This window comes from Phascolarctos cinereus, unplaced genomic scaffold (assembly GCF_003287225.1).
Source record: "Phascolarctos cinereus isolate Bilbo 61053 unplaced genomic scaffold, phaCin_HiC Scaffold_1;HRSCAF=81, whole genome shotgun sequence".
Lineage (NCBI taxonomy): Eukaryota > Metazoa > Chordata > Mammalia > Diprotodontia > Phascolarctidae > Phascolarctos > Phascolarctos cinereus.
The window spans coordinates 103,762,500-103,789,676 of NW_027555514.1; the positions used below are offsets into that span (position 1 = coordinate 103,762,500).

The window sequence follows — 27,177 nt, forward strand, 5'->3', positions numbered from 1 at the left end:
CCTCTCATACACCAGAGTCCTCCTGTTATACTCTGGCTCTCCAAAGCCTCCCCAACACTTCCCTTGGGGCCCATCTTTCCCCAAAGAGTTCTATGCTACAAAATTCCCCTGTTCCTTCAAAATTCTTATTCCTTCTGCAGTGCAGGTGTTAAGAGGAGGCAATGTGCTATAACAGAAAGAGTCCTGGAATGAGAGCTGGGAAACCTGAATTCTAGACTTGGACCTGCTACTAATTAGTTGTATACCTTTGGCAAATAATTTTATCCCTTTTAACCTTAGTTTCTTATTTGTAAAAAAAAAAAAAGAGGAGGCTAGGCTAGATCTCAAATGTTCTTCACAGCTCTCGATTCAGCAAACAAGTTTACCAACTTATTAAGCACCTGCTATGGGCAATGCATTGACATTCCACGATTCTCCTTTTGTCTTTTTTGGGCATATCCAGTGCTTAGCACAGTGCCTGGCACATAGTACAGCTAGGTCCTAACAAATTGCAAATAATGAATCCCCTGAAGTAACCACATGATTAGAATTCACATTGCATATTTCCACCGGGTTGGAACCAATGATCATGTTTTACATAGTTATAACTTCAAATAGTGCAAATTCAAATACAGGTGACCCAAGGAATTGTTGTAGTCGTGTCATTTTAGCCATGTTTGCCTCTTTGTGACGCCATATGGGGTTTGCTTGGCAAGGGTACTGGAGTGGTTTGCCATTTCCTTCTCCAGTTCATTTTACAGGCAAAGAACTGAGGCAAACAGAGTTAAGTGACTTGACCAGGGTTACACAGCTAGTGAGTGTCTGAGGCAAGATTTGAACTCAGGAAGATGAGTCTTCCTGATTCCAAGACCAGTGCACCACCTAGCTCCAGCTACACAAGGAATATTCGAACCAGTTAGCGTATAGCAGGTACTTAATAAACAGTATACTGGATGGCTATCCGAAGCCAAATTATTCTTTATCATCTTCATCAGCACTTATAGCATTCCAGACTAGGAGAGCTACACAAACTTGTTCCCCACTCTTGCCATCTGAAATAGATACCCCAAGATGAAGGAGATACCCAGAGAACTCACAGACAATGCTTGACCCATGGGAAAACAGATAATAAATGCATGGGACCCTCACTTCATGTAAAAGTGGTGTTCCTGAAAAGCTTCTGTGAAAATAATTTTGTAAAAAAACACAATTATAGCTTAAATGCTATAGTTGCAATTTTTTGTAGAAGCAAATAATCTTTTCCCTAGTATCACAGGACTTAAGAGTTGGAAGGGACATTAGAAGCCATCTGGCCAAGCTTCCTCATTTTATGGATGAGGAAGCACAAGTCCCTAGAGGGGAAGTAATTTCTGTTAAGTTCACACAGCTAGTAAGTAGTAAGCTCCTGATTCAAAACCTGGTCTTCTCGTTCCAAATCCACGGCTCTTTTCATCATATTTCGCCATCTCTCTTATTGTGTCTTTTCTATAAGTGTGGGTTTCATAAACCACATTTGCTTAAAGTGGTATATACCTGAAGACAAGGCAACCCATTTGTATTATGAATGACCCAAAGGATGAGTGAAATTAGTGATCACAGGAGAATAGATTTTTTCTAGATAGAGCCATAATACCAAGGAATTGGGTGCTTCCATTCAAGTCAATTCAATTCAGCCAACACTTATGGTGAAAGAGAGGTTAAGACAAACCTTTCATAGGGTGAATAGGATGACTTAGGTGAGAGACTGTCCATTAGATACCCAAACAGCCAGGCATAGGAGTTCTTTCTGTAAAAGAGTCAGTCTGAACAGTACATTGAGTGACTGTCGTAACAGCTAGCATTTATATAGTGCTTTAAGCTTTGCAAAGCACAGCTTATATGTGTTAGATAATGGTATCTCATCTGAGCCTCATAACAATCTTACAGGGTAGATTCTACAATTCTGCCCATTTTTTGTTGTTGTTGTCCAGTGGTTCAGTTGTGTCTGACTCTTCATGACCTCATTGGCTCGCCAAAACTGCCATGGGGTTTTCTTGACAAAGATACTGATTTGCCATTTCTTTCTCCAGTGGATTGAGGCAAACAGAGATTGTGACTTGCCAGGGTCATACAGCTAAAAAGCGTCTGAGGCCAGATTTGAACTCAGGTCTTCCTGACTCTAGGCCCAGCACTCTATCCAATGAGCTACCTAGCTGCCTCTTTTTCCCATTTTACAGATGAGGAAAAATGAAGCTAAGTAACTTGTTTAACCCTAGGTTTTATTAGAAAGGCTTCTGATTTATCCCCATTACAGATAATAATTATTCTTGATTTTAAATAGTTAGTAATCATCATATTAAGGAAAGATTCATTTATTCCTGCGCTTCTTGCTGAATTTTTTTTGTTTGTTCGTTTTAACAGGAATGGCTTAGTAATGTGTACAGGGTCACACAGCTAGTAAGTGTCTAAGGCAGAATTCTAACTCAAGTCTTCCTGAATCCGGTTTTAGCTCTCTATCCACTAGGTTACCTGGAAGCCTCAGTGAGGTTAAACTGTCTTAGTACAGTCTGACCCTTTATAGCATGGGCTGAGTGGTCCAGGGTACCATCAGAGGCCGCTCAACGTGTGGAACCATGAGCCAATCATCTTCTAGCAAGTTGAGGAATAAGTGAGAGCTGTGGTTGAGAGCAAAGAGATTGGCAATGGGTAACCCCCTAACACCCCAATAAAGAGTTGCAGGAGGCTAGAGGTAAAAGGTCATGTCTATGTTACATAGCAACTGGGATCAGAGAGCTGGCAACAACAGGATCCGGATGCAGAAGCAAAAATCAGAGTCAAGGGCCAGAGCAGTAAATAAGCAAGACAGGAAACAAGGCAGGTCAAGAAAAGGAGTTTGGAACAGTGGCCAAGAGCCTGCAGCAATTTGTTATGCTCGGTTCGTTGGGAGGTGCCTTTGGGCTTTTAAGCTAGTGACACAGACCTCCTCTCACACATTATCCTGCTGAATCACTCAACCGAGCTGTGGGTCTGCTTAATGTTCCCTCCGCCCTCAGGACACATTTCCTGTGTAGGGACTCCTGAGGGTTCAGAACTGTGCCAATCAGATACTTATCTCCGACAGTTTACCATCAGTAGGCCGCAAAATGCCCATATCTCTGCGTGGGACCTGTAGGGCCTTCCAATTTCAGGGTTCTAAGCACCAGGGGAGTGCACCAGAATCCACTTGGCACCAGCACCCATTCTTCTGACATCCTAATTATTCCAGGGTTCTACGTGCAAAGGCCTGGGAGTCACAGCTAGAACGTTTGTTCCCAACTGTCACACTCACTGACTCACATCTAACTTCCACACACACACACTACTATGAGTGTGACAGCTTGGGTGCTCCCCAAGCTTCCATAGAGTCCCACTGCTTCCACAGGAGGTAGTGTGGTACGGTGGTCAGAGTACTGGAGGCCACAGCACCTCCATTCAAATCCTGCTTCGGAGACTCACACCCTGTGTGACCTTAAATCACTGAATTTTTTTTCAGCCTCATTTTTCCTATCTATAAAACAAGGGAATTGGACTAGATGGTTTTTGAGCTCCTGTCTAGATCTATGATCCTATGAAACAGGTGTGTGTGTACACATATATACACATATACGCATATACACACATATACATACATATGGGTAGGGGATGAGAGACATTTCAAAGAGAGTATGTAGAAAATTTTGACATACTTTCCAATTGATGAAGTCACCGAATTTATGGTGTACCCGTGGAGAAGTATATCCTATTCTTATTTTTAACTTCATAAAAAAAACCCTATTTTATTTCTCATATGTGTAATAAACTCTAGAATTTATTTCCTTTTATATTGAATGCAGGTGAGGGAGGGTTCACTGAAAGCCAAGGGGCATAAACCCTTGGGCTAAATGATCTCCAAGTTCTCCTTGAGCTCCATATTCATGATGCCAATAGTCAGCTCTCTGTCCTCAACTCATTCAGACTCTCCTGTTACCATGCACCCTATCACAAACACCTGGGGGCCAGCTTCCAACTATGCCTCTTCTATCCACCATCAACATCAGGAAAATGTCTTGATGCTCTTGTAAGAGAGTCATGCAAGGAAGACTTGATCAATCTGATGAATAACCCAAGGTCAAATGGATTGGATATGAAGATCTTTGTCTGTAGGGCACATCCCATGAAGCTCTATAGGATGTAGAGAATGCCTATAACTGGCTCCCAGTGATGGTGTCTGCATCGAAGATGAAAATCAACTGAGGTTCTGGGGAACCTGACTTTTATAGAAAGGGTCTCCATTTCTGGCCCCACTACCCAAATGGTATATTCTTTAAAAGCAAGCTGAAAACAACATAAGCAAAACCTTTGTAACAAACACGTACAGCCAAACAAAACACATTCCCTCATTGATCTTGTCCAAAAATACATTTCTCGTTCTGCGTCTATATGGAGATGCTTATTTTATTTGGTATTTCTTAAGTCCAGAACAAAAAAAATCAAATTTAAATTAAAAAAAAAGCAAATTGGGACACCAGTTCAGGCCATTTCTTCAAGTGCTTTCTCTCCTTTAGGCTTCCAGACTAGAATGCAACAAAGAGGGAAGAGGAGATTTCTCCCTTCCCCAGTTAGTTAGTCAATAAGCATGATTAATATATGATGATTTATGTGTCATTTGCTGTTTAGTCATTTTTCAGTCCTGTCCTACTCTTCATGACCCCACTTAGAGTTTTCTTGGCAAAGAAAGATACTGGAGTGGTTTGCCATTTCCTTCTCCAGATCATTTCACAGATAAGAAACTGAGGCTAACAGGGTTAAGTGACTTGCCCAGGGTCACACAAGCTGGTAAGTGTTTGAGGCCAGATTTGAACCCAGGAAGATGAGTCTTCCTGATTCCAAACCTACTCTTCCATCCACTGCACCACCTAGATGCCCCTACTTAAGGGTCAAGCACTATGCTAAGTGCTCAGGTTAAAAAGGTACAAACAGTCCCAGAGGCCAAGGAGCCTCACCTCACTCCAGAACATAAAATAGTGACTTGTAGGAAAAGCGCTTGGTGAGCAATTTATGCTTACTCCGGGGACCAGAAGTCCTGGGCCTCAGCGTCCTTGATGCCTTCCGCTTTTCTATCTTCTTTTCTGAGCACATGTCGGAGATCAGAGATTCTAAGAGCAGTCTTTCACAGCCTTGAGGTTTACCTCAAGGGTAATTCTAAATGAAAGAATTCTCAAGAGATCTAGAATTCCTGAGTTCAGTGGTTGGGGTACCAAAGAAGGCTGTTTCTTCAATGGGGAGCTCTTTACAGAAGGGGGACTGCCAATGGAAATCTGCAGCCCAATGACTGAATCCCCATTGGGGTGGGGCAGCAGATCTGAACCTTGTCAGCCCCACTAATTCCATGCATATCTCAAGGTGTCTTTACTTATCAAGAGGGTCTGCCTTTGCATTTGTTCATGGGCTCTTAGGATCTTCTGCAACTCCTGCATTTCTGTGTTGAGTGAAATAAAGGCTAACACTCAATACCTATATTGTAAATTGAGTGACCTTGCTTAAGTTGGAGATTCACACTCTGTTTGATAGGTAATATAGGTATGAATCATACATGAGGCTTTATTTTCCAGGTTATCCCATATTAATTTCAGCACCGCACAATGAGTCAAAGAGAGACACTTGTCCTGTAAAAGGTGGGAGGAGATAGATCCAGGAAAAATGAGGGGTAGGAGGTAGTTTTTGTTATGTTTTGTGTGTGTGTGTGTGTGTGTGTGTGTGTGTGTGTGTGTGTGTGTGGTGTGTGTGTTGAAGAAGAAAGGACTTAGATCTGAATATTCATGGTCTATTCAATTTACCCTTTTCTATATGACTTATCCAGCTAGGAGTCTGATTTTTCATTTATTTTATTTTCACTTTTAATTTCATAAATAATTTTCATTTTATAAATTGTGTTTCATTTTATAAGTATGTATTTTTAATGTTAGAATATTCCTCTCTATGGCATGTAGGTAATGATGTTATAAGGCAGATAGAATGTAGATTGTAAGTTGCTGAGGCACAAGGAATGGTTTCATCTTTGTCTCTCTATCTTGACAGCTAGGTGACCCAATGGATAGAGTGCTGGGCCTAGAGTTAGGAAGACTCCTCTTTTTGAGTTCAAATCTGACCTCAGGCACTTACTAGCTATGAGACCTTGAGCAAGTCACTTAACCTTGCTTGTCTCAGTTTCCTCATCTGTAAAAAAAGCTGGAGAAGGAAATGGCAAACCACTCCAACATCTTTGCCAAGAAAACCCCAGATGGGGTCATGAAGAGATATCTCAAGCTAGCACAGTGCTGATCCTAGCAAAGACTGAACCTTTTCTGTGATATTCTGTCATGGGACAAAATTTTCAAACCCGAAGTGGTGTATTTTTTGCCATCTTCCCTCCCTCACAAATATGATGTCTCTGCTCTGAGTATTGGGCCTTGCCAGGGCAAGGACACCCCTGTGCTGGTGATTAAGAAAACACGGGGGGAGGGGGGGACAGCTAGGTGGCACAGTGGATAGAGCACCGGTCCTGGATTCAGGAGGAGCCGTGTTCAAATTTGGCCTCAGACACATAACGCTTACTAGCTGTGTGACCCTGGGCAAGTCATTTAACCCTATTGCCTAGCCAAAAAACAAACAAACAAAAAAACAAAGGCGCTGGGGTAGGAAAAAGACAGTCCATTTCTAGAGACTGAAGCAGAAGTGGAATTGATATTTGAGGGCAGGTTGAGTCAGCAATGGGGTTTCTTCAGAACCCTGAAATCTGAGGGCTAGGTCAAGTGGGACAGTAATAACTGCTTTTATTTCATCCCTCCACACTATTCTCACGAACCAGGAGCTCTGGCACCTCTACTGACTCACCAGCACCACTAAGGCCACAGGCTGGACACAGAGTCCACCCAGACCATGGCTAGGTGGTGCCAAGGAGGAATCTTACTCCTCTCTTAAAATTGGAGGAGAATTAAACCATCTGAAGCTCATTGCTTTGCATTCAGTTCCCCAGAATTGCAGAGACCTGTTCTAGATTAGCTATTTGATTTAGTCCCACTCTTTACAGGTTTGCTCTAGAAATGGAAGATTCAGGATCCTAATATTCTTTCTAATTATTCTGGCAAAAGCTCATCATCAGCTCACGGTCACCAGCAGTCAGCAGATTAGGAAATTGTGCCTGGGCTGACGCAGCTGTTCTGAATTTTGTTTATTTCAGAGGACTGCTGTCTGCATCATGGGCTATTCGAATATCAAAGATGATTGTGGAGCCTAGCAAAATGATAAATTGTTTGTGTGTTTACTCTTTTATCTCCAAGGCTAATTTTAAAAAAATCAATATGATTCCCTAGTGAGAACAAGTTAATAGGAAAGCCATTAGGTTGAGAATAGAAGCATCAAAACAGGCATAATAAACTAACTAATTTGTAGCTCACTGATGAACATTAGCTGTAAGGTAATCGCTTCTATTAGGGGTTGAACTAGATCTTTGCAGGGTGAAGGTAAAATTGCTTTAGAGGAAGTTAGAGCCTTGAAAGGTCAAATGTACTAGGAATTGCCAAGGAAAGTAGTAGCAATACCAGGGACCACAGGTGTAAAGGAAAACTAATGTAGAATTGGATTTTTTTTAATTATATGAGCTGTTTGATTCAAATTATTTTTAAATACCCAGGGAAAAAATGCCTTGGCAACTGAAGATTGAATGAAAAAATGAATGAATATGCATTTATTAAGGTCTTATTCTGTACCAAGCAGTGTGCTAAGTGCTATATATATATATATATATATATATATATATATATATATATACACACACACACACACACACACACACACATATATATATATACACACACATATATATATATATGCATATATATATATATATATATAAATATACATGATATAAATACAAAAGCAGAAACAATCTTTGCCCTCAAGAAGCTTACATTCTGGGGTGCCTAGGTGGCACAGTGGATAGAGCACTGGCCCTGGAGTCAGAAGGACCTCAGTTCAAATCCGGCCTCAGACACTTGACACTTCCTAGCTGTGTGACCCTGGGCAAGTCATTTAACCCCAATTACCTCGCCCCCCCCCAAAAAAAGCTTGCACCTAACAGAGGAGGACAACATATAAGGACCAGTCAGTCAGTAAACATTTATTAAGTGTCTACTGTGTGCCAGGCATTAGAGAGGCAAATAAAGGCAAAAGGCAGTTCCCACCCTCCAGAAGCTCACAATTTAGTGGTGAGATATTTTGGTTTGGAAAGTTATAAGCATGGTGAATAGAGCCATAGAGGAGTATGACAAACCCTGACCAGTACTGATGGAAAAATCAATTTGATAATGGCTCCAGAATAGAAAGGGGGGATAGAGCTGGAGGGTATCCATAGAGTGGAAGTAAAGTTGGTAGGAAGATGGCCAAGGAGTGAAAAGAAGCATGGATGGGGCCACCTCTGTATAATGGATTATGTGAGCTTTGGGCTTGTCTCCAAGGAGAAAAAGGACTCAGGCCAGGTATAAACTCTGGACCTTTTCTTATATTCATCACTCAAAATTTACCCATCCTTTTAAATATTTATTAAGGATCTATCATGTATAAGGACCTACCACTACTGTAGTAGACATGGGGAAGTGGGGGTGGACAAATATAAATGAGATATAGTCCTTTCCTTCAAAGAGTTTGTAGTCATTGGGAAAGGTCCACAAATAAATATAATACAACTTAGACATGGTGAATATGTAAGAGAAAGTGCTAGGGGCATAGGTAAGATAGAAGCCAACTACTGGCTTGGAAGGTTCACCTCCTATCTCCAACTCACCTAATCTATGTAATCATGGCCAAGCCCCTTAACTGCTCAGTTTTCTCCTCTATAAAACAGGGATAATGAAATCTGTAGCAATGCCTATGTTGCTGGGTTGCTGTGAGAATCAAATGAGACAACATGTGAGAAGTATTTTGTAAACTTTAATAAGTTAGCATAATCACTGGATGCTTTATGATTCATGAAAGGGATGGCCCTTAAGGAAGAGGTGGGCTTCCTAGTGCCTCGTATTGGGGTGAATGCCACTAGAGGCACCCTATGCATGTGCCAGACCCTCATTATATCTGGGAGACTACCTGCCCCCTGGAAACTAAAGGAGAAGAGTGTGTAAATGTCCAGAGGGTAAACTCCAACTGTGAAAACACAGAGTTATTTACAGATACCAAAAGCAGCTGGATTCATTCCACCGACTACTTAATAATTAATGGGTTGTTTTCAAAACAATTGGTTATTTGGCTAACTTGAACTGGCATGGGTAGGGGTGGAGGGTTAGTTTAAAACCAGTTTGTATGTATAGACACATAGTCCAAAACCCTCCCCCTACAACCCAGGATTTATGGTACAAGTAAGAAGAGATGGGATAATGATTGAACACATCTGTTTGCAGGCATAATAAGCACACCTGTTTATAGTCATAACAAAACTCGCCCTCTTTGGGACTTGGGCTCCAGCTATACTGGGAAAATGAAAACACAAACTTGCCCCGGCTACAGCTTCCCCCTGCATCAGCAGTCCTGCCATGACCCACCAAGCCCAGTTATATTTCTCCTAATAATCAGAACCAAGAAAAGGACAGTGCTCAAGTGGGAGAGGCCCCAAAGACACAGAAGAAGCAGAGACCCAACAGAGATATCCCCAGGGGTTATGAGGAGGCACATGGCAGAGACTTAATGTGGAGACAACCAACCACAGAGCTCTCAGAGGGAGATTAGAACCTGATAGAACTCTGTGCCCAGACTCATAAAAAGAAATGGAAGTCAGCAGCCAAAAGTCAGGACAAAATAGGGCTGGACCACCCCATTCAAGAATGCAGAGCTCAGCCCTGGCACAAATCCCCCAAACAGGAATTTGAGTCTAGAAATATGAGTAAACAGAAGAAAACACTAAGCACTTATGAAGCAACATTTTAGGTCAAGGGTTGCACAAGAGGAAGTTTTAAAGGAAAAAGTAACTCAACAACTATAAGTCGAATCAAATGGGATAATATTTATAAAGTACTTAGCATATAGCAGACACTTAATGAATGCTTACCCTTACCATAATAGTCAAGCAGACAAATTCTTGCATTAACCACATCCAAAACATATGTTTCAATCTGCATTCTGAGTCCCTCACCTCTCTATCAGGAGGTAGGAAGCCTGTTTTATCTTAAGACCTTTGGAATCATGGTCATTGTGTTGATCAGAGTTCCTAAATGTTTTAAAGCTGACTGTCTTTACAATATTGTTGTTACTGTATAAATTGTTCTTCTGGCTCTGCTCACTTCAATCTACATTAATTCATACAAGTCTTTCTATATTTCTCTGAAATCATCAGGCAGCCAGGTGGTACAGTGGATAGAAGGCTGGGCCTGGAGTCAGGAAGACTCATCTTCAGAGTTCAAATCAAGTCTTACTACCTGTGTGACCCAGGGCATGTCACTTATTATGATCTGCCTCAGTTTCCTCATCTGTAAAATGAGCTAGAGAAGGAAATGGCAAACCACTTCAGTATCTCTGCCAAGAAAACTCTAAATGAGGTCACAAAGAACTCAGGTTTTTTTCTTTGATCTCTTTGGGGATTAGAACTACAGGTGGTATTTCTGGGTCAAAGGTCGCAGTTTAATAATCACTTTTGGCCATCCTTCCAAATTACTTTCCAGAATGGCTGGACCAGCTCCCTGTTCCAGCAACAGTACATTAATATACCTGTTTTCCCACGATCCCTCCAGAATTTGTCATTTTCCTTTTTTGGTTCATTTTACCCATCTTAGGGGTATGAAGTGGAACCTCAGTTTTAAATTTTTCATTTTTCTAGTTAGTAGCTATTAAGAGCATTTTTTCATATGCCTATTGGAAGCTTGGTGTTCTTCCTTTGAAAACTGCCTAGTCATATCCTTTGACCATTTGTCAATTGGGGAATGGCTCTTATTCTTGTAAATTTAGATTAGTTCATTCTATATCTTAGAAGTGAGACCTTTATCAGAGAAACTTGCTGCAAAGTTTTTTTTTTTCAATTTACCCTCTTCTGTTTTAGCTGCATTGGTTTTATTTGTGCAAAAACTTTTTAATTTTATGTAATCAAAGTTGTCCATTTTACTTTCTATGATCATCTCTATTTCTTATTTGGTCATGAACTCTTTCCCTAGCCATAGATAGCAGGTGATTTCTTTGCTCCTCTAAATACTTTTATGCTATTACCCTTTATGTCTAAGTCATGCATCCATTTGGAGTTTATCTCCAGTGGGGTTAAAGGACTTGCCAAACGTTACATAGATATTGCCATAAATGGGATTGGACCCAAGGTTCTCTGATTTCAGAGCTCCTGTTCTTTCCACTATACTATGGTGATTCTCGATCTTTTCAATTAGGCTTAGTTCATTTAGGGTACACCATCCACTTTCTCTTCAAATGGAACTACAGGGCTGCCTTTAATTGGCAGTCAGCATATTCATGCCATGCCAATCCACAAACAGAATGAAATAAGCAGAAGCCAATCTACAAGAAGAAATCCCAATTTCTTATCTGGATTTAAGCCACCTGAAATCTCCTTGTTGCTGACCTACAAATAATTACTTTACCTGCCTGGCCACTTAGCTCTCTGCCTTCTCTGAGGTTGTCCTGCCTGCTTATCCACCAATCTACCCCTCCCCACTTCCATCCTTCCCTAACCCTCTTATCCTGAATACAGCTTTAAAAATACTTTTTGCCATCCTTAGCATTCATCACCAGTCTTAGTTTGGTCTGAACTTTAGTACTCCTGACACTATTTAAGACTATGTTAAAAAAAAAAAAGACTATGTTCATGTTTTTTATTCATGTTCAGTCATTTACCCTATCATTTATTTTCTAGATATACTTTAAAAAAATCTAAATCAAGAAATGATTTGCATCAATCTCTTTAGATACTCTTCCTTTTCTTCCTCATTGAATAGTTTCTTTTTGTGAAACCCAAGACCCAGAAACAGTTTTATTTCACAGGAACACTGAACTCTTTTTTAGCCAATTTCCTTAAACTACTAGGATCAGTTCTAATTGCTTCCTCTGACCCTTGGGGACCATTTCCAACTGAATTCTCAGAAACCAGCCCTAACTGGGTCTCTGAATTGATGAACTATTGCCAAGGGTTTCTCCCTGCACCTAGGAAGTTATCGCTATCCTCTTAGCCCAGGAAGTAATCCCTAGAAAAATTCCCAGGTCTCAAGGACATCTGAGCACCTTCTCCCCCAGCACCCCAAAACACACACATACTCACACTCACACACATTTACATACTGTTACAAACACAGCCCTGGAGCTGGGTTCTCTTCTCAGAACCCTAGAAGTATAATTTATTTTGCAAGATTCGAAACCTACTGTATGCATTTTTTCCAGTAGTTTGATAAATCTAATGATCATATTTTCCAAGCAGAAATCATAGAAGAATAAAAGGATAATGTTCGGGTCCAAGAAGAATCTTCAGTTCTTAATTCCAAAACAAATGGAAAATGTACCACATCCTTGTATGAAGAAACTCAGGAATGACTTCTGGCAAGATGGCAAAAGAGACTTGATGAATCCAGCTCCACCTTATTATCTCAAAACTGCAAGAAACAAACCAAATAAAATCACAAGACAACAGCTAAGAAAGACAAAAAAAAAAAAAAGAATGAAGTACTCACAAGGAAGTCACCACAGGGGAAAAAAACACCAGTAAAGAGACTAAGGAAATGAGCAGGCAAAGAAAAAAACTTCTACTAATTCAGTGAAAAACATATTACTGGGTAAAAAATCCCAGGATAAAGCTCTAGAAGAAAAGAATAGTTTTACAAGTATAATTAGAACCCTAGAAGAGAGAATGGGAAGTTAAGCAGTGAAGTCGATAGAGTACTGATCCTGGAATCAGAAAGACTGCTCTTTCTGAGTTTAAATCTAGCCTCAAACAATTTTACCAGCTGTGTGACCATGGGCAAGTCACCTGACCCTATTTGCCTCAGTCTCCTCATCTATAAAATGAGTTGGAGAAGGAAATGGCAAACCACTACAGTATCTCTGCCAAGAAAACCCCAAATGGGGTCTTGAAGAGTCAGACGTGATTGAACAACAAAAAGAAGAGAGAATATAATGGACCATAAGAAATCCCCAAATGGTGGAAAGTTCCAATAAAAGAAATGAAAGCCGATAAGGAAATTCACTTCCCTTGAGACCCAGACATGTCCTTGGAGCTCTGGCACCTCTAGACCTTTGCTTGATTGTGCCTGGCAGATATGTCTGCCCCTTTTTATAGTCTCACTTCAAAGGAACAGCCCTGTTCTACAATAGCTGGAGCCAAGAAAATCATCTCTAATCCTGTGAAAATCACTCCATGAGGATATGTGTATCTATCAAGGAGGCATCATGGATTGCAGTCTTTCAGACCTACTCAGTCAGCTTACAGATAATGCCAGCCTGAATCACTCTATCTAGCAGTCATGAGTGTCATAGAGTGAAAAGAGCCTTGCCTCTAGAGTCAGAGAAGTTGAGTTCAAATCCTGACTCGGCCACTTACTACTAGTACAACCTTGAAAATTTTTCTGGCTTAATTTCCTCCTCTTTAAAATGAGGGCATGGGACTAGATGGCCTTGGAGGTCCTTTCAAGGTCTAGATCTGTGAGACATGAACCATGTATCTCTGAACACTTACATTAACAAAAGAGAGGAAGATAAGATATATGTATTCAATGTGTAATTTTTTAAAATCTAGAAAATTAATAAATTAACAATCCCTAAATAAGCAAAGGGGTAGAAACTTTAAAAATAAAAAAGAATATAAAGCTAATAACTAAATCTAAGCTATTCTTTACAAAATCAATGAAGTAGATAAATTATTAGCTAATCTGATTTGGGAGATTGGGCAAACTAGCAAAATAAAAGATGACGTGGGAAAAGTCATAGTGAATAGAGAGGAAATAAAGTAAATTATCAGAAACTACCATGCCTAATCATATACCAATAAACTGAACATTTTAATGAAATGGATAAATATTTACAAAAAATATAAAATTCCTAGATTAATAAGACAGAGATTATAAATAATCTAATTTCAGGATGAGAAATTGAGCAAACCATAACTTCATTTCCACTGAAAAATACCCTCGGTCCAGATGGATTTACAAATGAATTCTATCAAACATTTAAAGAACAAAGATTTCCTGTGTTATATAAGCTGCTTATAAAAATAAGAAGTCACTTTATCAAACTCCTATGAGATGAACATAGTTGATATAAAAACCGTGGAGAGATAAAGCAGAGAGAGAAAATTATAGACCAATATTACTAATTGATACTGATTCAAAATCATCAAATATTAACAAATGTACTATAGCAATATGTCCAAATATTTATTCAGATTGAATTAATACCAAGAATGCAAGGTTGGGTCAGTATCAAGAAAACTGTAAGAATTTAAAAGTGATATTAAAAACAAAAAGCATACAAATTATGTTGCTACAGTAATAAGTACAAAAAAAGTCTTGAACAAAATACAGCACTCGTGCATGTTTAAAATCCCAAAGCTCATAGTAATAAAAAGATATTTTCCTTTATATGTTAAAAATATTTTTTATTTATCTAAAACTAATAGCTAATGTTATTTATACCATAGAAATATTGGAGCCTTTCTCAATAATTTCATGGATAAAGAAAAGATGCTCACAGTTCCTATTATTATTTCACATAGTGCTAGAAATGTTAACTATAATAATAAGACAAAAAAGTGAAAGTGAGGGAATGAGCACAAAGGCAAAGGAGAAGCGGATACAAATAATTTACCCAGAGAACCCCAGAAAATCAATGAAAAATTAATTGAGATAGTTAATAGTCTCAGTAAAGTAGTAAACTATAAAATAAATGCACAGAAATTATTAACCTTCCTGTATATTAATAACAAAACCCAGGAGGGGGAGATAGAAAGAAAAATACCATTTAAAATAAGAAAAACACACTAAATACCTGGGAATTAAACCTACCAAGACACATGAAGGGTAGGTTAATGCCATAAATACAACTGCAAAACTTCCTACAGAGATAAATGAATATCTAAGTAATTGAGAGATATTCAGCTTTAATGATTGGACCTGTTTGCCATATCTATTCACTGCACTTAAGACTCCAATCATAGGATCACAGATTTGCAGCTTGAAGGAACTCTTGAGACCGTTTAATTCAATCCCCTCATTTTGCAGATCCCAGAGTATTCTGTGATTGTTCTATAGCTGTTTCCCAGAACTGTCAATATTAACCTCATAGCCTGGTGTCGTGACTCCACAGTTTCCACCAGAACCTGATCTCTCTATGATATCCATGTCTTTGGAGTCTGATGTGCAAGTACAAGATGTTATTGTGATTCCAGAGCTGACTATCATACTGACAGGGCTCTCTACCATGACAGAGCCCATTACAATACTCATAAGACTCTCTGTGGTAACATCAGGGTATGTTCTAAAAAGAACAGATTTAATCTCATCAGATGAGTCTAATCCATCATTAGAGACCAGCCAGCAGGAAAGATCCACTCACTTCAGTGAAAGGCCATCGATAGACAAAAGGCACCTGGAGAGTGATTCAGGTGAAAGTGAGTGCAATAAAAGGACAGTTTTGAATGTAAACAGTCATGGAGTGGCCAAAGAAAACTGACTGAGTTTTGGCATCAGTCTTGCAGCTATTAGGAAAATTGATATAGAATAACTCATACTTTTAGTAAAACTGAACGTGGAATGTTGTTGCTTGCCTCTCCTAGTAGTGTTAGTGGAGGGGAAGATCCAAAGGTCAGAGGACATGAGGATCTTTTGAGCTTGTGATTTCGGAGCTGCAGTATGATTAAGCCAACTGGACATATGCACTAAGTCTAATACCAATATGATGAGCCCCCAGAAGTTGGAGGGGCACCAGACACCCTAAGGATGAGTGAACCAGCTCAGGTCAGAAGCAGCAGGTTAAATAAAGCTCCCATGCTGATCAGTAGTAGAACTGGACCCCTTAGTAGCCACTGAACTCCCAACCTGGGTACTACAGGGAGTTCAATCATTTCAGTCATGTCCTACTCTTCGTGACCTCATTTGGAGTCTTCTTGGCAAAGATTCTGGAGTGGGCTGCCATTTCCTTTTCCAGCTCATTTTACAGATGAGGAAACTGAGGCAAAACAGAATCAAGCGACTTGCCTAGGGTTACACAGCTAATATGTATCTGAGGCAAAATTTGAACTCGGGAAGATGAACTCAGGAAGGAACCCAGTGTTCCATCTATTCTGCTGGACAAGTAGGGTAACAGGTAGATAGATGATAGGTAGATGATAGATTGGCAAATAGATGATAGATAGATAAATAGATGGATGGATGGATGCATGCATGCATGCATACATATATACATACATAGGAATAGAGGTAGATACATACATACGTATATAGATACATAGAGACAGAGAGAGGTAAAGAGAGAAAGAGGATAGGTAGATAGATACATATATAGAGAGATAAATACATAGCATACATACATAATATATATGTAGACAGAGGCAGAGATAGATAGGGAGGTAGATAGACATGCAGAGATGGATAGATAGATGAAGACAGAGAGATGGATAGATAGATGGAGAGGCAGAAAGACAGACAGATAGATAGATAGACTATAGCAGCACTTTTTGTGGTAGCAAAGACCAGGAGACAAAGTGGGTGTGCAGTGATGGAAGAATGCTAAAGAACAAAAACAGAAAACATGGTATGTGAACATAAGGGAATATTAGTGTACGATCAGAAATTGTGAATTTGAGTAATTCAGAGGAGCATGAAAATATTTCTGTGGGTAGAGAAAGAGTACATGAAGCAGAACCAAAGAAGCGACTTACCCAGTGGCCATGGTAATGTAAATTAGAAGGTCTCTAAAAGGAAACTTTGAAGAACAAATGAAAAATCTAATCATGGTCACGTAGAACACACGATGAGGCCTATCTCCCTCTTCTTGACAGGGAGTCAGGGGCTACTAGGGGAGTATACTGAGTGCATCGGCAGATGCAGTTGTGGGATTGGTTATTTTTGTTTCACTTTTTCTTTGATAAAAGGAAAGGTTCAGTTCTGAGATGGAGGATGGTTGGGGGAGGGGAGGAAGAAGGACTGGGCTGTAAAAATAGGAGGCATTGATAAATATAGGGCTATGTACTAGACCTGGAATTTCATTGTTATAGAGAACTCTTGGATGAGAAAGTCTCTTCTGCTAATGCACTTCAGTACCTGCTATGCAGCTTATAGTCTTAGAGAGTTGCTTGAGCCCTGAAAAATTAACTAACTTGTCTAGAATCACACAAAGGGATATGCTGGTAAATATTTAACAACTGGCTCTCAAAAACCCCCCCAAAACCAAGATAAACCTTGTATTAATGATATACTTTTAAATATCATTTGCATTACTAACATTTTCTCCATCACTTTCTTAAAGTCTAGAAATCAACAACCCAGTAAATCAAGTCCTGATCAAGCATTTGCCAAATCTGAGGTGTAAATGCTCGCACCGAAAATTTAACAATCAGTTCTCATGTGATCTGGTTGAGCTTACTCCAGCACCCTACTCTGGTATGCAGCTAGGAGATGTCCAAAGCAAGACTTGAACCCTAATCTTCTTAGCTCTGAGGCCAGTTCTCTATCCATTATGCTAAGCTGCCTTTATAAAAGCTTTTTTAAAAAAGAATTACGAATTATTAGCAACCATTTGAAAAATTCTTCCAAATTAAAAAAAGAATAAGAGAAATGCAAATGAAAAGACTTCTGAAGTTTTACCTCACACCCAGCAAATTGGCAAAAATGACAAAAGGCAGAAATTAACAATGTTGGAGGGGTGAGAGAATATAGACGCACTAATATACTCTTGGTAAGGTCATTAATTAATCTAATAATTCCGTAAAACAACTCAAAATTATGTGAAAGAAGTCATTAATTGTTCATACCCTTCCCCCAGAAATCCCACCAATGGATATGTACCCTAATGGAAATAACAGAAAAAAGGCCCCCTTGAGTACAAAAATATTTATAGCACTTAGGAAGACTTGTTTGAATTAATGCAGCAGAAAGTAACTGGAACAAAGAGAAAAATATTGACAATAACTACAGTAATGTAGATGAAAAGAACAGTAAATGAAGCCAAATATTATGTAGTGGTGGTGAGCAATCTTGGCTACCCTGAAGGCATGAAGTAGCATCTTTCTCCTTTAAGTAGAAAGGTGGGGACTGAGGGTGAGGAATGTTGAATACATTGCATCTAAAATAAGGAGTTAATTCATTAAAAAAAATTCACAACTGAAAATGTTTTAGTTAGAAGTCTATCAGCCAGAATTTCGGTGTGAAAAGGCTGTTGTTTATTGCTTTATTTGTTCTTGAAGAGGACCGTGGCATCAGGAAGGTGATGCCAAGACCTGCGAGTGAATTGGATTTAAGTGAGGGAGGGCTATGCAAAGGTCTGATGCAAAGGAAGGATTCAGCCAGCCAGCTTCTGTTCCACTAAAGGAACAAAAATGATCCCCTTAAACTCACTTCAGTGAATGGAGAAAAAGGATAAAAACTATAGGTCTTTTAGAAATTCAAATTTACATTTTGTGCTATTTTCATTAAACTAGGTTTACTTTATTTAGAGTTAATGAGGGAGGCAGCTAGGAGGCACAGTGGATAGAGCACTGGCCCTGGAGTCAGGAGGACCTGAGTTCAAATCCAGCCTCACTTACAGGCTGTGTGACTTTGGGCAAGTCACTGAACCCCAAATAAAAAAACAAACAACAACAAAAAAGCCAAATAGAGTTAATGAGGACAAATTACTGATAAAGACTAAATTCCTAGAACCAATTGGATCTTGAAAAGGTTTATTCACTTTGGCTGTCATCTTTTATCAGACCCTGGGCTTTGGATCCAGTCTTTGATTTAAATGTCTCCTTAACTGAAAAGATGCCTGAAATAAGAGAGATATGATTATTGTGTCGTTTGGCTTTGTTCAACTATTTTTCTTTATTACAAGGCAGGTCTCAAGGGGGTATATCCAGAAATACTAAAATCATAAATAGAAGGTGTGTGTTTGTGTGTGTATGTGTGTGTATGTGTGTATGTGTGTGTGTGTGTGTGTGTGTGTGTGTGTGTGTGTGTGTGTGTGTGTGTGTGTACAGTAAGGGTTAGGAGATGGAAAGGAGGGAAGGGGAGAGAGAGACAGAGACAGAGAGAGAGAAAAAGAGAAAGACAGAGAGAGAGAAGCTGCTTCTATCACCAGCCCTTGTGTTTATAAATCTGAACCAAGGGAAATTTTTATCTGCTATAGAAACAAAATATGATACAACAATTGTCACCAGTCTTTGTCTCATCTTGAAAGATGAGCGATGAAAGAAGCAATAATAACTAGCTAGCATTTATGTGGAATTCTAAGGTTTGCAGAGCATTTTACACATAACTCATTTAATCCTCACAGTAACCTTGGGATGTAGATGCTATTATTATCTCCATTAACAGGTGAGGAAAACCAAGATATGGAGAGTTCAAGTGACTTGCCTAGAGTCATAAAGTAAGTATTTGAGGCAGGATTGGAACTCAGATCTTCCTGACCCCAAGTTCCATTCTCTATCCACTGAGCCACCTAGCTGCTGTTAGATAACTAGAAAGATCCTTGTCCTTGCTTCAGTGTGCAAATAGGAGACAGTATGGCATCTATTGGGAAGTCTGCTGGTCTTGATGAAGAAGACTTAGGGAAATTTTCCCAAGAAATGGGCTATTATAAGCCTTGATATTATGCAATCTGGCTTGGATCTACACCTGAAAGTGAACTTGAATGTGGCACAATATTAGCTGCCAGTACAGTACTTCTGACTTAAAACCACTTTTGGAAAAAACACAGGGTTGACATTTGAATGGGAAAACCATGTTATAGCCCAAGATGACACATGTGATGAGATTCTTTGAAGAGTTATTCAATATTCTCCACAAGGAAGGTTCTCAGTGAAGAAAAACTTCTTCAGTTTGGCTGAGCTAACAAAAAGTCAGTTTCACATCTCTCCAAGATCCCCCTAAATTTCTTGTCAAGTTGAAATACAGAATAGGATATACATTGCGGCATTCATGAAAAGTCTCACCTCTCTCAAAAAGGGAATAATAGCTTCTGTCTCTTCATAAAGAAAAGAGTTTTTCAGCTCCTAGGGTCTTCACTTTCAGGATTCAAGCTCTTTTGGAACAGTAAATCAGCCAGTTAGCTAATGTCCCTCAGGCACTTTATCAGTCTTTGAACTAATTTTCTATTCTGGCAGAAACTCTGAAGGCCTTTACCCTCTAAATTGATATTTTTGTGATGGTAAATTAAGCCATCTTTTGTCTCAATTCTTACCTAGCCCTTAGTCATTGAATGGGTGTTGCCTGAGACAAACTGAGACCTGGGAAAGACCTTAATTTAGAAAGGACAAGGTCACCCACTACAGCCATCATCAGCTGGGCCATCATCAGTCGTCTTAACTTGTGTCTTGCCACTGGACTTCAATGACTCTGGAGGAGAGTGTGAGGCTGATGACTTTGCACAGCTCTGCCTCACTTAAATCAATTCACACATTTTGTCAACCTGCACCTACTTTGGATCGTTATGGGGAATGCCTTCCAACACACTACAAATAATCCTGAAGCTTCAAACCTGATAACTGCTACCCTTTTGGTGATTTACGTGAGAACAAATATTATCACCAAAAAGAAACTAGAAAACATTGCTAAGGATTACAAAGTATTAGACAAAAAGCTGAAGACATTAGAGGGATGAGACATTTTCATCACTGTTGCTGATTAAAAGTAAGAGCTCCAAAAGTAAATAGCTGGTTAAGAAAATGGATTTCTGAAAACAAATATTTCTGAATCACAGCTTGAAATATAAGAATGGGGACTATTGGTCAGAATTGGAATAAACATACTTAGTACCAGTAAGCCTGTGCTTACCAGGAGATTTCTGAATCTGATCAAGATTTTAAACTGAATAGTATCAGAGAATCAGAGAGAGATTTAGAGCTGGAAGAAACCTCAAAGAACATCAAATCCAACCACCTTATTTTGTATATGAAGAAACTAAGGAACAGAGATGTTAAGTAACCTGCCCAAGGTCACACAAGTAGTAAGTGATTGAAGTAGAGATTTGAACCCAGGTTTTCCTGCCTCCACTTCCAATTCCAGCATTTTATCCTTTATGCCATGCTGTCTCCTAATAAGGAGGAGAAAGGAAGAAACTCTCTCTGTGTGTCTCTCTTTGTCTGTCTCTGTCTCTCTCTCTTTCTATCTCTCTATATGTATATCTAGATATCTATTCCAAGCCAGATACCACAGTGGAAGAACTCTAGCAGAGAAGATCAGTAATTCAAGAAGAGTTAGAAAAAAAATTGTCTCAGATGTCTATATACAAATTCATAAGGTAGGAGTAATACAAAAGATGAACTAGAGATCTGAAGAGAGAATTTAATTTCATTGATATCATTGCTAAGATGGTGCCAGTGACTATAACATGGCTATGAAATATATCAATACTCCAGTGTATCTATGAGCTCATCAATGTGAATAATCACGAAGATCACCACCCATCCTTAACACCCATCCAGCATGATTCTCATCCATCATGTCTATCCATAAATCTGCCAAAGTTCATATACTCAACCTGCCAAGGGATTTCCTCTTTTTTTTTTGTACTGACATTGAGTAAAAAATCAAAGGAATACATGGGTTGTCCATTATTTGCCCTTCATACTTTTGAAATAACAGAAATTGTATCCTTTGTTCAAAAGGAACTGAGTAAATTTAAGGGAAGATAGAATCTCCATATATATATTTAGAACATGTACTAATGTGAAAAAATTCAAGAACCAGAGTAGGTCAACAAAGTGAAGAAGTATTTAATTACTTTGTATTTATCTTGTTTATATTTATTCCATATATGCTTATACAGGGTGTTTCAAAAGTTTTAGTTCAGTTCTAAGCTTTAATTGTACTAAGACTTTTGGGATATCCCATATATATACTTGCCATCTTCCCCACTAGAATGTAAGCTTGCGAGGTAGGATTGCTTCATTCTTTGTGGTGGCATCCCCAACTCAGCAGAGTGCCTGGCACATAGTAGGTGCTCAGTAAATGTTTATTGATTCAGTGATTGAAGAAATAGATGGAATATTGTTATAGGAATATTACATAATATACTCAAGACCAAAGAAGGAAATACATGGGATGATCAGGAAATAGATTATAAATCAGTATTATGATGGCAATGGGGGACTTCAACTCTTTGGTCATTTACTGCAGCTTGCTCTCTGACAAAAACAGAGCAAATGATAAATGGTTGACTTTGCTTACTGGCAATTTCATTCTTATAAAAGTGAAGGAAGCAATTAGATGAGCTGCTATTCTGGACCTGATTCTGACCAAAAGATAGAACTGGTCACTGAAGTAGAAAAGATGAGAACTTTGGGAGGAAATGACCACTCTCTCTTAGAATTCATGATAGAAGAAAGACGGTATGGTCTCAAATGTCACCATAAGTTTTAGGAAAGTGGATTTAAGAGTTTGAAGAAAAGAAAAGCATGGAAACAGGGTCCTCTAGCCTGAAATTTTATGGGGGAAGTCAAGCTGAGGGGGATGGGAAGCTCTCAAAAGTGAAATTCTAATTACAGAAATACAAATAATTCTGATAGGGAAGAAAACAGGGCACTGTCTAGAAACAGTGCAGATAAACAAGGAACACATCAATGAATTCTGATTTTTAAAAATGTGTAGAAGATGAAAGCAGCTGATGATGAATACAGAAGAAAGGCATGGATCCATAAGAAGTATCAGGGTGCTAAAGCTCAGAAGAAGCTGAGCCTGGTAATGAATGCTAGAAACAAAGGACAGCAACCAGTGCATAAGACCAAGTTTAAATCCTGCCTCATATACTTACTAGCTGGGTGATCCTGAGTTGATTAAATTCTGTTTGCCTCAGATTCCTAATCTGTAAAATAGGGATTATAATAGCCCTGTCTCCCAGGGTTGTTGTGAAGATTAAATAAAATGTAAAGCACTTTGCAAACCTGAAAGTACTACAGAAATACTGGTTATTATTATTTTAGGAATATTGATGAAAATTAAGAGCAAAGAAGAAACAGGGCCACTCACGCTTTGGTATGTCTAGGATGATAATAATAGATGTGAGAAAGAAAGTGGAACAGCTCAACTCTGATTTTGCTTCTTTTTTTTTTTCTACCAAGGAGAATGATCTTCAGACCCAGGAAGGCAGAAAAGTGGTTCACAAGAAGTATAAAACCAAGGTAAATAAGGATATGGTAAGAGAATACCTACCTGCCCTCAGTGACATCAAGACATCAGGCCTAGACAAACAGTATCTCTGAAAACTGAAAGAAATTGTGAAGGTAATTACTGAACCTTTGAAATATCTTGGAGAACAAAAGGATGATGGGCCTTGAAATTAACAAATGTCGCCTTAATTTTCAAATAAGAGAAGAAATGGTGTTTGCAAACTATAGATTTTACTCAGATTCCTTGTCAACTCAATTCAATATTTATTAAACACTTACTAGATTCCAGGCACTGGGCTAAGCATTGGGGATACAAATGAGAAAAAGACAGAGCCTGCCCTCAAGGAGCGTACAACTGAATGGAAGAAGATGACACACAAAAGGAAGCTGAAAGGGGGGTGGGGAGTGGGGCATCAGATGATACCCAGTGTAAGGAGCATGTTGTTCCACAGAGTAGAAGCCAAGCAGAGCAGCCCGTGGAAAATGGAATTACCTGGAAGGTTGTGAGCCCTCTATAATGGAAGGTTTTGGAAGGAGTTTAGTGTTTCCCCACTCCAGCCCTCCAGTCAGAGGAGAGAGGCAACTGAAGGTGAATTAAGAAAAGAAAGTATCCGGACCTGATTCAGTTCATCATGGTGATGAGATTTCAGGTGATCTGCTTCTCCTGGAGGAAGTAAGGGGTGGGCATGTTGTTCTGTGGAGTAGAAGCCAAGGAGAGTCGCTGACGGAAAATGGTCAAATTCTAGAACACGTTATTAAAGGGATGATTTATGTGCATTGAGAAAGGAAAGCAGTGATTACTAAAAGCCAACTTGGCTTCATCAAAAGTTGGTCGTGCCAGAGTGAAGTAAACAGAACCAAGAAAACAACAGACACAGGAACTACAAGACTGTAAATGAAAAGAACAATAAAAGCTGAACACTTGGTAGTTGTCATCATCAATCTCGGCCCTCCGAGAAGAGATGAGGAAATTGAACTCTCTCCTTTACTGGAGAGGTGGGGGACTATAGGGAAATAGAGTTAGAGACAGAGTCAGGCAGAAAGACAGAGACAGGGAGAGAGATGGGGGAGAGAGAGTCAGTCTCTCCAGATATTACTTTTCCCTTCTTTCCATCAATTCTCTATATATCTTATACGGACCAAATTATTTACACATTGTCTCTTCTATTAGAATATAAGCTCCTTGAGGACAGAGATATGCTTTTACTCCTCTGTTTGAATCTCTAGTGCTGGTACTTAGCACAATGCCGGAGATATAGTAAGCACTTCATGCTTATTGGCTAATTGATTGAATGGAGTGTGACAGAAAATTAATCAAGGAAGAGTAAAATAAATGCACAGCAATAAGGGCCAGGTTGAAGTCAGATATAAAGCTATCTTTCTATCTATCTATCTATCCATCTATCTATCTATCTATCTATCTATCTATCTATCTATCTATCTATCTTTATATCCAATCTCAATATATATTTTACATATATAAATATACAATATATTTGTATGTGTATATAAACATACGTGTATACACACACCACACACACACGCACGCACAAATACCTCTTCCTCCTCACTCTACCATTTGCCCAGCCTCCCATGTTCAGAATCTGGGTGCTAATTTTGATTCTTCCCTCGCCCTTCCTGTTTACATACAATTAGCAACCAAGTCCTCCCAACCTACCTCTTTCACATACTCACCACTGTCCCCTTGTCTAGATTCCTCTTTGCCACCCACTTCTCCCTTCCTACCCCCCAAGCACAGGCCTCTTTTCTACTTGCCAGGATGACTCCATTAACCCTCCAAGAGATTTTCCTGACTCTTCTCCCTCTCTCACTCCAGACCATGCTTTATACATCCTCCTTTTCCATAATCTGGTCATGTCACTCCTTTGCATAAAGCTCTTTATTGGCCCCTAATTTCCTGCTATATCAAGTTCAAGTTCCTTTGTCTAGCAATCAAGGCCCTCTACAACCTGGTGTCAGTCTCCCTTTCTAGCCTTATCTTATACTACTGTCTTCCTTATGCCTTATGCTTCAACCAAACTGGGTGCTTTTGTGTCCCCTTTGTGCGTTCTTCATTGGCCTACCATTGTGTCTTTGATCACTGAATACCCTATGTCTGGATTTCCCCTCCCCCATTTTGGAAGCCTAGCCTTTCTTTATAGCCCAACTCAGACGCCACCTCCTTTTATTACTCTCAGTCTGCAATGATCATTCTCCCTTTGGAATTCTTCAGATGATCATTTCTTTATATCTCTTTATACCTCTCTAAGGCACTGATCATATATTTGCATTATTATTATTTGCCTCTGTTTCATCGCCCCCTACCGTACTGTCAACTTCATGAGGGCAAGGGCCATGTCTTATATAAACTTTGTATCTCCCCTCGTGCCTGGGACAGTGCTCTGCTCATAGGAAGTGCTCATGAGAGACAGGGGCTTTGTAGAAAGCTTTTATGTAGAGACAGGATCTCTTTCCTGGTTTCAGGTATAGTAGGGACCACTGTTTGAACCAAACCAGCAAAATTCCTGATATGTAACACTGGCTGAGCTATAGTGATGTTGCTTAAAACATCCAGACAGGCAGTAGAATTCCCATATTTCTAACCAACTACCAGTGAGAGAATTATGTGACTCTCTAGGTTGCATGCCTAAGGGTGGTCTGAATATAAGGAACTTCCCCAATTGGCTCATGGAAACCTCCATCCAGAGACAGTAATGTTGGAAGGTTCCCATATAGGCAGCCATTTTCGAGGGATTTTTGCCCAGGCTTCCCCCTGCAACTGGAAATATGAGTTCCCCCATTTGATCTTTATCACCTTCAATAAATGCTCTTTTTGCTACCATTGTGGTTCTCATTATCCTGGTGCTCTGATGGTTTGAACTCAGGGCCTTCTTAAGCAACAATATTTAATAAATATTTGTTGGATTGAATGGAAGCATTGAATGGGGGCTATAGACAATGAATTAAAGAAGTTCCTCAGTGGGAGACATTACTCAAGGCTGAGGCATTTAGTGAACGCCTCACAGGGAAGGCAGAACTCAATCCTAGAATAGCTAACATTTACTAAGGGCTCTAAGGTTCTTTCACTGAAGGAAAGGACTTAGATAAATAGAGCAGATCAGAATTCCAGTCAGTGGTTATGAAACCAGCAGAAGTGTGGAGGGAGGAATATGAATGAAGGATTCCGGCCAGGTAGGAGAGGGGAGAATGGTTTGGGGGGCAAGCGCGTCCTTGAACCCCCTTCAAATACCATTGTCTAGACAGCTGAGTGGCTGCATATTGTATATGCCAATTGGTTTCTGTCAGTACTCCCTATTTACAGAGACTGGCACTATTTTTGAGGCTATCTCTTATGCCAACAGTTGTCCAGATGCCTTTACTCAAAAAGGGTCAGCCCATTTCTGGCATGGCCATTCCAGAGCCGGTCGTCTGCCGATGGCTATCCTCACAGAGCATGCATACCAGAGGACACACTACGAATCTGTGGCCATTTTGCAGAATTGGCATAGCACCAGGGACTGCTGGGAGCTGGAAGACAACTGAGGTACCAGATGGCCCCAGGGAAACCCCATATTCAGCCAATGATTCTCACTAGCAATATAGAGCTGACAGTCACAGTCAAATCCTGCAACTTAGCAGATTTCTAGCACACTAGGAGCAGGGACGTGCTTAATAATTGAAAAAAGCAGTGAAACCACAGTGTGTGCATCTGCCACCCATCCCCTCTCTCCCCAAGAGCTCATCCCCCTGCCTGAATCTAACGCTACCTCTGCAAGCAGAGACATGTCTCATGAATAGTTCTGAGGTTGCAGTCTCAGAGCACTTACTCTCAGTGACAAACACCAGGCTATTATACTTTGCTTGTTATTATGGTGTTCAAAAAAAAAAAGCAATAA

The 27,177-nt window shown here is 39.6% G+C and overlaps 1 protein-coding gene across 2 annotated transcripts in view; it reads right to left on the reverse strand.

Annotated features, from left to right (window-relative positions):
• Positions 1-27,177, reverse strand: part of TBXAS1 (thromboxane A synthase 1) — a 238,005-nt gene that overhangs the window by 187,340 nt on the left and 23,488 nt on the right. Inside the window, exon 2 of one of the 2 annotated variants that reach the window (XM_078153401.1) lies at positions 12,355-12,581. The exons of the other annotated variant lie outside the window; for it this stretch is intronic. The gene's annotated coding sequence lies outside the window, so the exon portion shown is untranslated. The remainder of the gene's footprint in view (positions 1-12,354; positions 12,582-27,177) is intronic. 2 annotated transcript variants of the gene reach the window in all.